Source organism: Anopheles coluzzii (assembly GCF_943734685.1).
Source record: "Anopheles coluzzii chromosome X unlocalized genomic scaffold, AcolN3 X_unloc_1, whole genome shotgun sequence".
Lineage (NCBI taxonomy): Eukaryota > Metazoa > Arthropoda > Insecta > Diptera > Culicidae > Anopheles > Anopheles coluzzii.
This window is the reverse complement of record NW_026054419.1, coordinates 2,852,501-2,865,000: the sequence shown is the minus strand read 5'-3', so window position 1 is coordinate 2,865,000 and position 12,500 is coordinate 2,852,501. Positions and strand designations below refer to the sequence as shown.

The following is a 12,500-nucleotide window of genomic DNA, read 5'->3' as shown; positions in this document are numbered from 1 at the left end:
TCGGTATGACCCGCTGCTACCCGGTGGTTTCCCCGGCTTGGGGAGCAGTACCAACCGCTGTCGTTTCCATGGTGCTGGAAATGTAGCCGTTTCCAGACAGCTTTGGTACAACGCCTGGAAAACGTCCGTGTACGCAAGGATTGCAGCCTTGACAGCGGCGTTCGGAATTCCGTCAAGGCCCGGCGCTTTTTTGTTCGGCATGGTGCTAGCTATCAGACGAAGTTCCGGGATCGTGACTTGGGTCCATGGAGTCTGCTGGTCTGCAGGCTGTTCCTGTTCTTCCTCGGAACTGATGCTGGGCCAGTTGAAGGGCGGATGTTGCGGGAAAAGCTCTGTAACGATGCTTTCAAGCCTCGCTCTCTCCGTCTCGGGTGGGGCCCTTCCACCGCGAAGACGGGAGAGGACTACTAAGTACCCGGCTCCGAAAACGTTTTCCTCCGCAGCATCGATCAATTCCTGGAAGGCAGCCTTTTTGCTGGCACGTATAGCTCTATCCAGCTCAGCTTTAGCTGTTCGGTATTGGGCTGCAGCCAGACTTCGGTTCTGGAGATCACTTGTCTGCTGCATGCGATCTCTCGTCTGCTCGCAGTTCTGCCTAAGCAGAGCAATCAGTGGCGTCCACCAGTAAACGTCCCGATGAGGCTCGGGGAAAGACGACGTCATCCTTTGCATGGTTTTCTCGCAGGCCGATATCATTGCCGAGATCATTCCCTGGTGATTGACTGCCTTCTCTCGGAATCCCTCGCCATGTAGCGTGGCCAGAAAATTCTCTTTCGAGAACTGTTTCGTCTTAAATCGCGTGCCTGCATGTTGAAAACGCTCTCGCTGGCCCCGTTGACGTGACTGTCCTTGGTTACGCTGCTGGTCTGCTGACGCTGGGCCTACCGAATAGGTGATATACCTATGGTCAGATCGCGTGTCCGTGTTTCTTACCAACCAAGTGCTCGGCTGAGCTATGGACGAGCTGGCGAAGGTCACGTCGACAACGCTGGCAGTCGCCACACCGTTTCCAACAAAGGTTGCCACATTCCCTCGATTCATCAGCAGCAGGCCCAATTGCTGGGACGCCTCGAGCAGTACTTCCCCACGCTCATTGCTGCGTCGGCTTCCCCACTCCTCATGCCAAGCGTTAAAGTCTCCGGCAACTACTACCTGAGGGTGGGATTGGGCTTCCAATTCAATTGCTTCAACGAATTCCGCAAATCCTTCCCGCGACAGGCTGGGTGGCGCGTAGCAGCTTAGGAAGGTGATGCCACCCACCTTGGCAGCTATAAGGCCTGGAACATCACTGCTCCATTGTCCTTGTAGAGGGTATCGTCCTGTGGCCACGACTGCCACCTTTTTGGAGGCATCAACTGCCCATCTTGGGTTGTTCTCGGGTGGTCGATACGTGTGGGAAAGAACCAGCACGTCCACTTCCATTTGTCGGGCGGTTTGCAGGACCAGATCTTGGGCGATCCTGCCTCCACCCAGGTTCACTTGGAGGACTTTTAGCTGCGTCATTGGGTGGCCGACCGATCGCATGTCCGGTCCCCGATAACATGGGGGCCATCGCATTTGCCGCAGCGTATTTCTTCCATGCATGTACCAGCCTTGTGACCTTCCTGTCCGCAACGGATGCAAACATTTTGTCGGTCTACAGGTGACCGACAATCGCGGGCGTTGTGGCCGTGCTCAAGGCATCGGTAGCAGCGAAGATGCTCTTTGGGTGTTGGAGGAGCCATCTTCACTCTGGAAATGCAGAAGCCCAAGCGAAGCTTCGTACCATCCAGCGCTTTGGCGGCCTTGGCTGGCAGACGGACGCGTGCCCGCTGGGTGCCATCCGGCATTGTCCTAATGCTCGTTGAGACGATGCCTGCCCCACCCTCGATCTTGTTTTCAAGGAGAGCTGTAAGCTCTTCCTCCTTGGCTAGGGGGTCGATGTCGTTTACTACCAAGGCCGCCATTTCCGTCACGTGTCGACAAGTTCCAGCCTCGCCGATGATCGTTCGGATCTGCTGGAGAATTAAGGTCGCGTTTGCGGATCTAGCAAGCGTCAGTCGTAGCAACGCCTTATCTGTGCGCCGGCCCATGATGATGAAATCCTTTAACTCCTTATGTGTGCCATTATCGTCAACGGCTTTACGGATTTTCAAGGAGACGCTCTCGAAAGTCTCGTTCTGACCAGGAGAGATCTCTATCAGTTCGGGCTTAGGACGCTTACGCTTCTGCTGCTGCTGTTGATGCTGCTGCTGCTGCTGTTGCGACAAGCCTGCGACCACATATCGCTGTGGCTGTCGTTGCTGCTGTTGCTGCTGTAGCTGCTGCCTCATTTGCGGCGGCTGATACCGCCCAGTCTGCTGTTGTTGTTGCTGCGGTTGGTTAGACTGCTGCTGCTGCTGTGTATTTTGACGGCGGCGCACTACCGTCGTCCATAATTCTTGCTGCTCCTGCTGCTGTTGCTGTTGCCGCTGCTGCTGCTGCTGCTGCTGCTGACGTTGGTGCTGCTGATTCTGTTGCTGCACCCGTTGCTGCTGCTGCTGTTCTCGCTGTTGATGCTGCTGCTGCTGCTGCTGCTGCTGCCATTCACGCTGCTGGTTCCGCTGCTGCTGTTGTTGTTGCTGCTGCTGCTGCTGCTGCTGCTGCTGCTGCTGCTGCTGTTCCCGCTGCTGATGCTGTTGCTGCTGCTGCCGCTGCTCCTGCTGCTGTGGTCCTTGGCGACCGCGACGGTTGCGAGAGCTGTGGGCTCCCTGGGCTGTCATCATTGGGGCTGCTGCTGCTTGCTGCTGCAGCTCGATGACCGAACGGGCGCCCATCCTGTACGTTTCGAGCTCCCGTTCAAGCGCCGCATTTTTCATCAAACTTCCCTGGAGCTCCTTACGGCAGAGGCTAAGCTCCTTTGAGAGCTGAGCAACCTGCATGGCCAGGAGCTTCAAGCTCTCGTTCATCTCTGAGAGAGATGGTTCAGCAGAAGAACACTTACCAGCCTTTGGTGTTGAGGTGGCCGGTACCGTCATCTCCTCGCGCTGTTGACTCTGGCTGGGCAACTTGTCCAGCACTACCAATGGCACCTTCCCCATTGGTGGAACTGCTAATCCCGACGGGCCCGCGAGGATCGTGCAGTTCAATTCTTCTTCATCATCACTCAAGTAGACGATGCCTGCGGTGGGTGGTGGCTCCACCGGTGTTGAGTCAGACACTTTTAATGCGTCGACCCGGTTGAGGGACACCGATCGAGCCCTCGGGCGAAGTACTCGTCCCGAGCTCCCTTGGGGATGGGCATCACCGCCCAGCCCCGACATGTTGGTTTCAACGTTGCGCGCACCTACTTGAGGGTTTGTTGGCAGCCCGACGCACTATGCCTAACGCCCGCACTCTCGCCAACGAGGCGTCAGAAACCGACCCCCGGTTTTAGGTTCGTCAAGAAAACCGATGGAGAACGGATTTTTGAAATGTTGAAAAATTTCAAATTTTGAAATATTTCAAAAGAGAAATATTTCACCCTCCCTGAAAGATTTCAGGGCCGCTTTCACAAACGCGCACCTACTTGAGGGTTTGATGGCAGCCCGACGCACTCTGCCTGACGCCCGCGCACATGGAAGATGGTTTTTTTTTTTGAAAAAAAAAAAAAAAAAAAAAAAAAAAAAAAAAAAAAAAAAAAAAAAAAAAAAAAAAATCCAAAATGTGAAATATTTCCAAAGTGAAATATTTCACCCTGCCCTGAAAGATTTCGATACCGCTTCCACAGGCAACACTTTCCCGTCGGGGTAGCTTGGCGGGTGCCGAAGTTATGCCACTTTGAAATTCCCCTGCTTAGCTGTCAAACTGATGTCACACCTTTTTTCGTGCTCAGATACACTGTTTACACTAAAATAGTGCAACTCAGGCACATTTTGGGCACTTTTTTCGAATTTCTGTTTTTGCACCACGTCGCACAAGCACACGGTGAGTATTCGCAATTGGCAGATGTCACAAAAAAAACAAAAATTTTCTGCACGTCTATGGTCACCTAAACTATGGTTACTCGTGTAACGGCACCTTAACAATCGGTCCGTCAGGGGCCGTACAGTCAACCCACCCAATTTCACCCGGAACCGAATTTTCATAAATTTGTTCCCCGAATAATATTAAATATTATTTCACTTTTTTCGGTCACAGAACGGGCGATTTTCGATCGGTTTTCACTGGATGAACGTTCTTTGGCCACCCGCTGGCCTTAAAAACCGCACCCGGCGAGAATCTGGGCAAATTATATCGCTGAAAACAGAGATCCGGCGAAACCTTGGCCCAGTATGGGCTGGATGACGCAAAACTTTTTTCACAATTTTGTGGTTTTTTCATGCGCGGATCACTTCTTTACACCTTTTTTCGTGCTCAGATGCACTGTTTACACTAAAATAGTGCAACTCAGGCACATTTTGGGCACTTTTCGAATTTCTTCTTTAGCACCACGTCACACAAACACACGGTGAGCATTCGCAATAGGCCGATGTCACAAACATTTTCCGCCCGTCGATGGTCACCTAAACTATGGTTACTCGTGTAACGGCACCTTAACGATCGGTCCGTCCGAGCTGTCAGGCCGTTTGACAACCAATGCCTAACTCAGGGGCCGTCAGGGGCCGTACAGTCAACCCACCCAATTTCACCTGGAACCGAATTTTCGTAAATTTGTTCACCGAATAATATTAAATATTATTTCACTTTTTTTCGGTCACAAACAGCCGATTTTCGATCGGTTTTCACTGGATGAACGTTCTTTGGCCACCCGATGGCCTTAAAAACCACACCCGGCGAGAATCTGGGCAAATTATATCCCTGCAAACAGAGATCCGGCGATTACTTGGCCCAGTATGGGCTGGATGACGCAAAACTATTTTCACAATTTTGTGGTTTTTTCATGCGCGGATCACTTCTTAACACCTTTTTTCGTGCTCAGATGCACTGTTTACACTAAAATAGTGCAACTCAGGCACATTTTGGGCACTTTTTTCGAATTTCTTCTTTTGCACCACGTCACACAAACACACGGTGAGCATTCGCAATAGGCCGATGTCACAAAAATTTTCCGCACGTCGATGGTCACCTAAACTATGGTTACTCGTGTAACGGCACCTTAACTCAGGGGCCGTCAGGGGCCGTACAGTCAACCCACCCAATTTCACCCAATTTCACCTGGAACCGAATTTTCGTAAATTTGTTCACCGAATAATATTAAATATTACTTCACTTTTTTCGGTCACAAAACGGCCGATTTTCGATCGGTTTTCACTGGATGAACGTTCTTTGGCCGCCCGATGGCCTTAAAAACCACACCCGGCGAGAATCTGGGCAAATTATATCGCTGAAAACACAGATCCGGCGATTACTTGGCCCAGTATGGGCTGGATGACGCAAAACTTTTTTTTCACAATTTTGTGGTTTTTTCATGCGCGGATCACTTCTTAACACCTTTTTTCGTGCTCAGATGCACTGTTTACACTAAAATCGTGCAATTCTGGCACTTTTTGGGCACTTTTTTCGATTTTCTGCTTTTACACCATGTCACACAAACACATGGTGGGGGGTTCATAGGCAACAAACACAAATGCACGATTTTTGTTGAATTTTCGCCTTAAAAACACTTGATAACGCTCTTAAAGGGTAAATCAGGTGCCCTGAGCACGTTTTTCACACTATTAAAGTCGATTAACGACGATTTTGCACTGTTTTTAAGTCCTTTTTTCGGAGCCCAAACACAACCTGTCGGTACAGTACGACCTCACGTTTGACACTACACAGGGATAACTGGCTTGTGGCCGCCAAGCGTTCATAGCGACGTGGCTTTTTGATCCTTCGATGTCGGCTCTTCCTATCATTGTGAAGCAAAATTCACCAAGCGTAGGATTGTTCACCCTTTCAAGGGAACGTGAGCTGGGTTTAGACCGTCGTGAGACAGGTTAGTTTTACCCTACTGGTGTGTGCTTATAGTCGCTATCTTAACGGAATTCCTGTGCAGTACGAGAGGAACCACAGGTACGGACCACTGGCTCAATACTAGTCCGACCGGACTTTGGTATGACGCTACGTCCGCTGGATTATGCCTGAACGCCTCTAAGGTCGTAGCCAATCCGAGCTGATAGCGCTTCTCAAACCCATTAGGTGTTCGGAAGCTAGCGGGCCTAACAACCCTCTGAGATCCGTTGGAGTCTGCGTCTGCAGCCCGGCGTCTCATCCCGCTATACCTAGGCCGCAACGAGTGGAGTTCGCTGCACGTGTTAGTACCGTAACTGGGAACGCCGTTGGCTTGAGCTCTGCCCAACGTGGATATACCTAGTTTCGACACCTATCAACCGCCCGCAAACGACGGGACTTCAGGCTGGGAGCTGCGAGTTGTAGAGATGCGTTCGCATCGATCCTCTCAGGCGACCCATGCTTGGTGGTTTGTCCGTGTGCCCCTTCCTCGATGTGCGCAAGCTCGTCTTGGTCTGGGGACCACGTCGACACAGGGGATACTTTTGTGAGAGCAAGAGTGTACTTAGTTGAGTGTAGCAAGGGATCGCGTGCCCCTTCCTCGATGGCGTAACGAACCATCTTGGTCTGGGGACCGTGGTACCGTGCTCTGGTGAAGCTTGGTGCGTGCTCTTTCCTTGTCAGACGAGTGACTTGACTTGGTCTGGAGACCGTTCCTTAACACTAGTGGACAAGAGCTGGCTACTTCCGTGTCAGACGAGTGACTTGACACGGTATGGAGCGGAACACGTAACACTAGTGAGCTTGTCGGCGTGCCTCCTTCTGGACTTGATTGTCTTGATGTGAGAAACGTGCCGACCAAACCAGTAAGCTTACACACATGCTCGTTACAAGTTGTATAAGTTGATCCGTTTGGGCCGGTTGCCTTGCACATGATGGTGTTGTAGACCATGTTCGGTTAACACGTTGTGTGTCGAGGTGGTCGGCCTTGGTAGTAGGATGTCTTGTGCATGTGACGTGTTGACCTGGTTTGGTCGATGTGTCGTCGTGTACGAGATGACCTACTTACCCGTCAGTTGTCCAAGTTGTGTCATGTGTTGACTTAGTTGACGTGTCATGTGCATGGATGATTGGCGTACGGGTCATGTATGGTGCACTTGCTTCAGTTGAAGGGATGTACTAGTACAGTTATATTAATTGTTTATTTCACGATCTGGTCTTTTGGCTGGATCGCGAAAAAAACGCTAAGTCCCAAATCTTGAACTCGAGAGGAGAGCGCTGATGACAACCTTTTGGACTGGAGCTCCCTAGAATTCGGCTTTTTCCTACTTTAAAGGGATGCACTGTTGTATGTATTGTTTATTCACGATCTGGTCGTTGGATTGGATCGTGAAAAAAAAACGCTAAGTCCCAGATCCTGAACTCGACAGGAAAGCGCTGATGGCAAACATTTTGACTGGAAGTCCCTAGAAAACGGCTTTTTCCTTATTGGCATTATGTGGCACGTTTATTGTGGCTAGAACATTAATTATCCACCAAATGGCACCAACGCTTGGCGAAAGTCTCGAAACACTCCTATCCCGACGCACCAGCAACCGCAACACGATGCAAAATAAATTGCACGAGCTACTGATACTTGTACCATGCACGGTACACGGTACCAAAATATACCCCTGAAAGTGTGCAATTTGGTGCTATTCTAGGAAATTTGTTTGGGGAAGCCTAGCTACGCGTGTCGCACGTTGCATGGTCGTCGATCAGAGGCATGCAAAAGCACCTATCTAGGGGAATTACTTTACGTTCTAGTAGCAAGTTCGATTTTCCGGTCTAGCACGGCAGTACGCCTGCATGCATACACTCCATGTACCAAAAATGTATCAACCTAGGCGTTGCTCAGTAGCTTTTGGCGGCACATGTAAAAAGTACTCGAGTTCAGATTCTTGGAACTTTGCGTATTGTTCAAAACTTATAACGAAAACTAAATTATAAATGGGTAAAAGGCTAGGCGTTTCTCAGTAGCTTTTGGCGCCACGTGGCAAAAGTATTCGAGTTCAGATTTCTGGGACTTAGCGTATTTTTCAAAATTGATTATGCAAATTGAAGTACAAATGGGGCATTAGCTAGGCGTTGCCCAGTAGCTTTTGGCGCCACATGGAGGAAGTAGTCGAGTTCAAATTTCTGGGACGTAGCGTAGTTTTCAATCATAATAAACCGAATCAAACATAAAAATCATGAAACTTACACCACGTCCCTAGGTTGTGCACAAAACGTAACGATAAAGTGCCGGCGAGGTTAGAGGAGCACCAAAATTGTGTACCGATTAGGAAAAGTACTCTATGTTGCTATGACTTGGGTAAAAAGTGTTGATTAACTGCTGGTTACGATAGACAGTTGCTTATCGTACACATCGCAAACGAACACCCCTTAGTGAGCAGTAGCAGAAGTCGATGGAACAAAGCGAATGCATTACAAACTGATCAAGTAAAATAAGGAACGCTACGTACTAGGACTTCTTTCCAAGAATGGTGTCCGCGACGGGAGGGCAAGCGTCCTTCCCAGGTTTCCCTAGTAAACCTTGTATGGTAAACATACCCAAGCGTGTCCGTAAGCACGCAACGATGGTCACGAACGAGCACATACCTAGGGAAAGTACTCTACGTACTAGGACTTCTGTCCAAGAATGGTGTCCGCGACGGTCGGGCACTGTGACGCAATTACCAAATCCTAGAATCGTACAAGCAGTGTGTACAAACATAAACATTAACGCGTTCGCTCGGGCTGCGCCGTCCGTGTTGAACACAAATGCGGGTGATTATATGAGTGGATGGACAAAAACATGCGTGGCGAAGACAATTTTCTGCACGATGTGCACATAGCTCATTTCGTCGTCCCGGGCGAATGGAAAAACACAAAAATCTCGAGTATCTTTCTAGGTTTCTGTTATAAAAGGGCAAGCCAAAAGGTGACCGGTTGAGATGAGCATTTTAAGCATACAAGCACTTAATTGCAACTTTTCCTACAAAAACTAGGTACGTACACGTAGATTGTATCAACATGGACATCCATGATTGCGTACGCCCGGGCTGCGCCCTCCGTGTTGTACTTTCCCTGATTGGTACACAATTTTGGTGCAAGTGTACCAACATCGACATCTATGAACGCGTACGCTCGAGCTGCACCCTCCGTCTTGTACTTTCCCTGATCGGTACACAGTTTTGGTGCACGGCTATCCCGAAAGGCAACTTGTACCAACATCGACATCCATGAACGCGTACGTAGCGTACTTTCCCTGATCGGTACACAATGTTGGTGCACGGCATAGGAAATGTGCTTAAAATGGTCAAACTCAATCCATTTCCACTAAAGATAGTCAATAACAGCTGTGCCGATGAAGTAGGGCACGATGCAAGTCAATGTTATTTAATGAATTACATGTTCACCATACATTTCAGTACAAAATTGCTCGGTCAGACCTACAAAGTGCTATATCTCGAATACTAAACGTCGCAGATGGGTGTCGTAGAACAATTTTAAGTTCGTCTAACGATTCTACATCCGATTCTGGATAGTGGTTTTTCGACCACTTTTCAACATTTTGTGACACCCCGAACCTAGGGGCAGCTCCCTAGCTTTTTTCAAAAATGTGCACCGAACGGGCCAGAGAGCTCGAGTAGTCGAAAAATTTTTTTTTGCTAAAACCCCTCAAAACGTGTCAGGAACGCACCCTAGATGATGAAAAGTGCAACCAGAATGTCAATCGACAACATGCCCGGGGGTACAAATTTGCTCTACGCGTCCCTAGGTAGGGTACTTTTTCATACAAACATCAAAGTGTACGGTGCACACAGTGCGCGGAACAAAAATTGCTCGGTCAGACCTAGGACGGGCCATATCTCGAATACTAAACGTCGCAGATGGGTGTCGTAGAACAATTTTAAGTTCGTCTAATGATTCTACATCCGATTCTGGATAGTGGTTTTTCGACCACTTTTCAACATTTTGTGACACCCCGAACCTAGGGGCAGCTCCCTAGCTTTTTTCAAAAATGTGCACCGAACGGGCCAGAGAGCTCGAGTAGTCGAAAAATTTTTTTTTGCTAAAACCCCTCAAAACGTGTCAGGAACGCACCCTAGATGATGAAAAGTGCAACCAGAATGTCAATCGACAACATGCCCGGGGGTACAAATTTGCTCTACGCGTCCCTAGGTAGGGTACTTTTTCATACAAACATCAAAGTGTACGGTGCACACAGTGCGCGGAACAAAAATTGCTCGGTCAGACCTAGGACGGGCCATATCTCGAATACTAAACGTCGCAGATGGGTGTCGTAGAACAATTTTAAGTTCGTCTAACGATTCTACATCCAATTCTGGATAGTGGTTTTTCGACCACTTTTCAACATTTTGTGACACCCCGAACCTAGGGGCTGCTCCCTAGCTTTTTTCAAAAATGTGCACCGAACGGGCCAGAGAGCTCGAGTAGTCGAAAAATTTTTTTTTGCTAAAACCCCTCAAAACGTGTCAGGAACGCACCCTAGATGATGAAAAGTGCAACCAGAATGTCAATCGACAACATGCCCGGGGGTACAAATTTGCTCTACGCGTCCCTAGGTAGGGTACTTTTTCATACAAACATCAAAGTGTACGGTGCACACAGTGCGCGGAACAAAAATTGCTCGGTCAGACCTAGGACGGGCCATATCTCGAATACTAAACGTCGCAGATGGGTGTCGTAGAACAATTTTAAGTTCGTCTAACGATTCTACATCCGATTCTGGATAGTGGTTTTTCGACCACTTTTCAACATTTTGTGACACCCCGAACCTAGGGGCAGCTCCCTAGCTTTTTTCAAAAATGTGCACCGAATGGGCCAGAGAGCTCGAGTAGTCGAAAAATTTTTTTTGCTAAAACCCCTCAAAACGTGTCAGGAACGCACCCTAGATGATGAAAAGTGCAACCAGAACGTGAAACGACAACTTTGTTGGGGGTACCCTTTTTACTCTACGGGCCACTAGCTTAGGCGCGCCAACAGCGCTTTCCTCTCGGGTTCCCATTTTTTGCCCTCCTGGGATTATGATCATTTACTCATTGCCTACTATAGGGAAGGTACCTTGCTCCGAGGTCAAAAATGAAGATTTCACCAAATCGTAGTTTTAACCTCTATTTAGTCGTAGGAGCATGGTTTGCAGTGTCCGTGGGTCATATAAGCCCCCGTTTGGGTCATACGTCCCCTCCCCGATGAAAATCGTCATATGACTATAGGCCGAACTTATGAAGCAAAAGTGGTGTCTGGTGAGTTCTGCCGATGATCTTAACCTATGATTTTGAGTTTCCACTCTTTCAAAACGTTTCCTGGAGCAGTACATCACGGGTCTACGGACCCAAAGACTTCGTTGCGATGGTTTCAAGCATAAAAGTTGTAACAGTTAAGGGTTTTAATACGCGTATATTATATCATTGCTTGAAACTAAGCTTCGTTGTCTTTAAACTCTGCAAGACCAATCGAACTTCTTAGGGAAACTCGAAGCATTCACGCTAAGCTGGTGGTGCAGGGCACATAGCGTGATGAAACCGGGTTTCCCTAACCAATGTGGCATATTTTTTCCCTGAGAGTGAAGCTCAGACCCACGTAGGGGAGAGCGAAGTGGAACTTTAATGTTCAATGCAGCAAATGTTCGCCATGCGGATAAACAAGTTGGAATAGTTCAATGTAGTGTAATGCAAACACGAATCGCAAATAACGATACGGGACCCAGAAGCAATTCTGCGGATCCCTCGGGGAGTGGTGAGTTGATATAAATTGGAGGTGAAAGTCCAAGTTGTTCGAGCTCCGGCTCGGCAGCCGATACGAGGTTCCTGTTGAGCTTGTTTGTACATCGCGCAGAGGCGCCGTTCGGTTCTAGCAATGATTCCCGCCACCATGTTCCATGCGTGCAGAGATCCGTTAGAGCTCGTTCAATGTGTCCCGCCGTGATTACGAAAAAGTCCAACAGTTGACTTAGTTGGGTGTGCGTCAAGTAATCGCGCAGAGATGCCGATCGGTTCCTAGCAATGTTTCCCGTCACAAGGTGGTATTGGCACCTGTGCAGAGTGGCCGTTAGCAATGTCTCCCGTATCACGGTGGTGTACCATCACTAGTGCAGAGTGACCGCTAGCAATGTCTCCCGTCACAAGGTGGTAGCCCAGAAGTGCAGAGAAGCCGCTGTAGCAAAGTCTCCCGTATCACGTTGGAGTTCTTCCACTAGTGCAGAGAGATCGCTGAACCGTTCAATGTGTCCCGTCGTGGTGTGCTTGTACCGAGCACGTAGGATACACCTTGCTTTGTTGGTTTGGGATAGGAGTGGTCGCGCAACTGCCTCCACGCCGCAGAGTGCCAGTTCGGATTGAAGGTCAACTTTAGCCGTTCAATGCATCAGTCGGTGGGTGTTCAGATGGCATCACAACTTCCCCTAGGTGCTCAAGTTGGCTGGGTTGTAAAACATGTACACATGCGCAGAGTATCGTGCGTACTAGCAAAGTCTCCCGTCACGGTGGTTACGAATGAGTTCCATGCAGTGCAGAGAGATCGTT

The 12,500-nt window shown here is 49.0% G+C and overlaps 1 long non-coding RNA gene across 1 annotated transcript; it reads right to left on the bottom strand.

The window, feature by feature from the left end:
- Window positions 1–3,600: 3,600 nt before the first annotated feature.
- LOC125907603 (uncharacterized) lies at window positions 3,601–5,710 on the bottom strand. The gene is made up of 2 exons (XR_007452789.1): window positions 5,380–5,710; window positions 3,601–4,291 (listed from the first exon to the last, which is right to left on the bottom strand). It is a non-coding gene; the product is annotated as an uncharacterized LOC125907603 (long non-coding RNA).
- Between the last annotated feature and the right edge of the window lie 6,790 nt (window positions 5,711–12,500).